At 36.8% G+C, this 4635-nt stretch overlaps 1 pseudogene; it reads left to right on the forward strand.

The window, feature by feature from the left end:
* The first annotated feature begins 3205 nt into the window (after positions 1 to 3205).
* Positions 3206 to 3970, forward strand: LOC149156474 (vacuolar iron transporter homolog 3 pseudogene; annotated as a pseudogene).
* The last annotated feature ends 665 nt before the right edge of the window (positions 3971 to 4635 follow it).

A 4635-nucleotide genomic window follows, 5' to 3' on the forward strand; every position in this document is an offset into this window, starting at 1 on the left:
GAAAAGAGTGTTTTTTAGGATGGCATATTTTTGGGCTAGATTGTAGTGGGAGTGGGCATGATGATATTAGCAAGTGTTGGTATTTTTGTAGATAAATTTATAAGAAAGTGAACCATCATGACCACGAGAGACCAAGACATCCAGAAATGGTAAAGATGAGTTTTCTTCTAATTCCATGGTAAATTGGATATGGGGGGATAGGCTATTGAGGTGGTTCAAGAATCCATGAAGGGATGGAATCCCATGAGACATAACGACAAAATTATGAACCATAAATAACTGTCAACATGTTAGCTTGAGGTGCTAAGATTTGATGGGTCTAACTTCAAATTGATCCATGAAAATATTTACGATCACGAAAGATAGTGTGGATCCCATTGTGGTGCCTTCACTTTGTTCGTAACATGTTCCACAGAAGGAAAAGAATGTGGAGTTGAGGCAAATTTTTATGAGGTTAAGGGTTTCAGGATCAACAAGGTTGGCGTTTAAATCAAGCGTTCAAGGTATAGGTATTTTTGTGAATATAGATACCACGTCAAATATTACCACGATGTCATTGGAATTGATGCAAAGGTGAGAGTTCTTTTGAAAAAAATGGGCTAAGTATTTAATGAAAGGAGTTTCCAATGAAGGGTTGAATCTTATCAACAAGAGACTGAGAGAAAGCATCTATAGGCACTCCAATGGAACTGATTATGGGCCTAAGAAGAATTCTTTTTTATGATTTGTTGGTTTCCCATATATTCTAGGAGTTATAGGGCACAACAAGCTAAGACACTATTGAATTTGGGGGATGGGGAAGAGAAGACTATTTGATAGCTTTAGTGACACTAGAAGTAATTTAATTAATAGTATTGATGGTAAAAGATTTATAAGTAAATAATATAGAAGTAAATACAAGAATGCAAGGGAATTATATACTTGGGCAGGGGAGACTAATAAAAGATAAAGAATTGAAAATTAAATTGATGATAAAAAATGAAAGAGAAGGAAAGTAAGCAAATTGAAAGAAGAAATAATTGAGACCATGTAGTGGGCAAGAGATCAAAGATTAAGGTTGTGAATTAGAGATTTCCAAGAATGGCTTAACTTGTAGCTATCGTCAGGATTAAAGTTATTTGGATGCTTTTCAATTTCAAGGGCTTCATGAATAATATAGGTGGAACAAAAGGGAGTGGGGGTGATAATTTTAGTTTGGTTAAAGAAGATAATGTGTTTATATTTGAAGGAGTAATCTAGAAAAAATTTTGAAAGACAATTATGATAAACATCACCCATATGTTCCTTCATGCAAGCTTTTACAGATCTACATATTTGGCCAATATAATAATTTCCATAGGAGCATGAAATTCTATAAGCTCGGGGTCTGTCAATGGATCAATTAATCTTTGGGAGATTTTAATAATTGTTTTAATGTCTTGAAGGGTTTTAAGTGAGTTTTAATATTTTCTTCACTAATATTTTACAGATGCGGTCACTGTTCTCTTTCATTTAGGGAAGTGAAATCATAGCTCTAGGGGGGAGGGTTGGAGGTTTCTTAGAGGAAGGGAGATGAGACACTGAGTATGCCTTGTTGATTTGGTTGGAGGAATAATCATTACTTTTATTTATTTATTTATTTTTAAGGGCTTTGAAGAGATGGTATTTTTCTTTAGACAGGAGATCGGGATCAAGGATGCGAATAGCCCTAGAAAATAGTATTTTTAGGATGGAAGATTTCTCGGCTAGATCGTGATGGGATTAAGAAAGAAGATTACATTCAATGTGGGAATTTTTGTGGAACACTTGATGAGAAAGTGAACCATCGGGACCACACGAAAGAAACACATCCGAAAAGGTAAATAAGCATTTTCTTATAATTCCATAGTAAATTGGATGTGAGGGGACAAGTTCTTGAGGTAGCTCAATAAGCCATGGAGGGCACGAATCCCATGAGATCAGAAGACAATGATATCATCCACAATTGTCAACATTTTGTTTTGAGCTGCAAAGAGTTGATGGCATTAACGTCAAAATGATTCTCCAAAATATTAATGAACAGTGGAGATAGAGAGGATCCCATTTGAGTGCCTTGTATTTGTTTGTAACATGTGCCACAAAAGGAAAATAAAGTATAGTTGAGGCAAATTTTTATGAGGCTAGGGGGTTCAGGATCAACAAGGTTGGAGATTAAATTGAGGGATTTTTGTGAATAGGTATACCACATCAAAGTTGACCATGATGTCATTGGAATTGAGGCAAAGGTGAGAGGACTTTTGATTAAAATAGACTGAGTCCTTAATGAAAGAAGGGGGGTTTCGAATGAAGGGTTGAAGCTTATCAACAAGAAACTCAGAGATTGTGTGCCTAGATGCTCAAATGGAACTTACTATGAACCTAAGGGAATGCCTTTCTTATGAATTTTGAGTTGATCGTAGATTATAGAAGTTATAGCGTGGGACGAGATAAGACAATTTTGAATTGGGGATGAAGAAACGAAGAAGATTTGATAGCTTTAACGAAAATGGAAATAATTGATAGGGTTTCTCGCAAGCTATTTATAAAAAGAGGAAGATACAATTTCAAGGAGATTATAATCATAATCCGTTGAATTCATCATGATTGTGGCGTTGCTTTATCTAATTTAAGAATAAGAATAAAGTTCTTAAATGCATCATAATTCTTTCCATGGAAAGATTAAGACGTGGGGTTTAGCATGCCTATAAACCTTAATTTTTCTCTAACGTTTAAAAATATTTAATATATTATATATAGAAAAAAATTTCACAAAATAAATTGTGTGAATGTAAACTAATAATGGAATACCGATACTCAACTCTTAAGACATCTTCCGCGTGGATATAAGAATATAAAATTTTGATGTTACTCGAAATTCGCCCTCTATTTTGTGATCCCTCTTCTTCTGTACAGTGATGGAAGTTAGCATGCCTGTCGCACATCGGTGTTCTTGTGAAAATGAAATGTAGCAGGTCGTGAGTCGTGACTCTGCCTGATTCACTACGCATGCAAACATAGATCCCGAGAATCATCACATTCACATTGAAATCTAATTTAATAACAGCAAAATTGCCAAAATAAACGAAAACACGCTTATCACACACGTTGAATGAAGGGCACCCTGCCCTCGGATCGAATATGCTGATGGCGGGCAACGGCCCTCAACAGTTTGGCCCCCAATTATAAATTAATGATGTGTTCCATCAATATGAGTTACATTGCTGTGATTGTTTGCTTTGTTTTCCTTGATCATCTGGCAGAGAAGTCACCATTTTATTTGCAAATGGCTGCCAGAGACTCTAATTATACAATAAAAAACGGGGAGGTTATAGAGTTATCCCCATCTCCTGAACAATTAGATGTTAGCATTAGCACTCCAGTTCATAAGTCGACCGGAAGGACAGAGAAAGATGGAAAAAGTAGAGAGAATTCTCAGCAAAGAGGGCAGTGGCTTCGGGCTGTTGTGCTGGGAGCCAACGATGGATTGGTTACCATAGCGTCGTTAATAATAGGAGTGGGAGCGGTCCAATCAAATGCGAAGACTATAGCTGTAACAGGCTTGGCAGCCCTGGTGGCAGGAGCTTGCAGTATGGCAATTGGGGAATTTGTTTCTGTGTCTGCTCAACGTGATGTAGAAGTCTCTACCGTGAAAATAAGAACAAACAATCTAGGAAACCCTATTAGGGATGAAAGTCTCCCCAACCCGTTGCAGGCAGCGCTTGCATCTGCCCTCGCATTTTCTGTGGGAGGAGCGGTGCCCTTACTCTCAGCAGTATTTATATCCTGTTACGCCCTTAGAGTTGCAGTGCTGGCGTTTGTGTCCAGCGTGACCCTTGTTTCTTTTGGTGCAATTGGAGCTTACTATGGCCGCTCTCCCGTGGTAAAAGGAACTCTGAGAGTACTTATAGGAGGTTGGATGGCCTTGTTAATAACCTATGGATTGCTCAAGATCTTTGCAGCTATAGCAGGATAGAATTATTTTGAACTGCTCCTAATTATTCTGAAATTTACATTTTAAGGATTGTAGTCATTTGTCTGTAACTTAAATCATATGTTGTTATGGATGAAATTTCTTTACTCAGCTAAAAGGAGATTGTCTTCCTCTGGGTGGATTGAAATTTCACTATTGCGGTTTATTCCTCATTGCTCAAGTAATTCTTCAAATTGTTGGAACTGTTAGGCTATATCCTTTTATTACATTTCGATATTTCTACCATTTATTTCAGAAATTCTAATATAATATGCGGTAGGGATATAGTGATTAAGATTGTGTTGGAATTCTTTTCCAGATAATGTTTTCATGTAGGTTTATTCGCAGTTGTTTCTATAAGCTATTTTATTAAATTTATTTATTTCTAAAAATTAAGAATAAAAGGCGTTGATGCCTTTAGGGTAAACAAAGTTAAAAAGGAAACGACAGTAAATTTGTAAAATTAGGGTATCCACCCTGCCTTTCCTTTATGCTTCATCCATTTGACGGTAGGCGTTGGAGATACCCAGTTTGCTGCCAAAATGAATCGATGTTTTGTATCGTTCCTTCCCATGACATGAACGTTGCACTTAGGTGTCTGGGAGGTGACTGGGAATTCACTGCCACTTCTATTACAAGAAATCTCGTCGTTTGTATAAATTGGGATT

This window comes from Pinus tabuliformis, chromosome 9, assembly GCF_031772625.1.
Source record: "Pinus tabuliformis cultivar Carrire ecotype Pingquan chromosome 9, CPIR1, whole genome shotgun sequence".
NCBI classification, from domain to species: Eukaryota; Viridiplantae; Streptophyta; class Pinopsida; order Pinales; family Pinaceae; genus Pinus; species Pinus tabuliformis.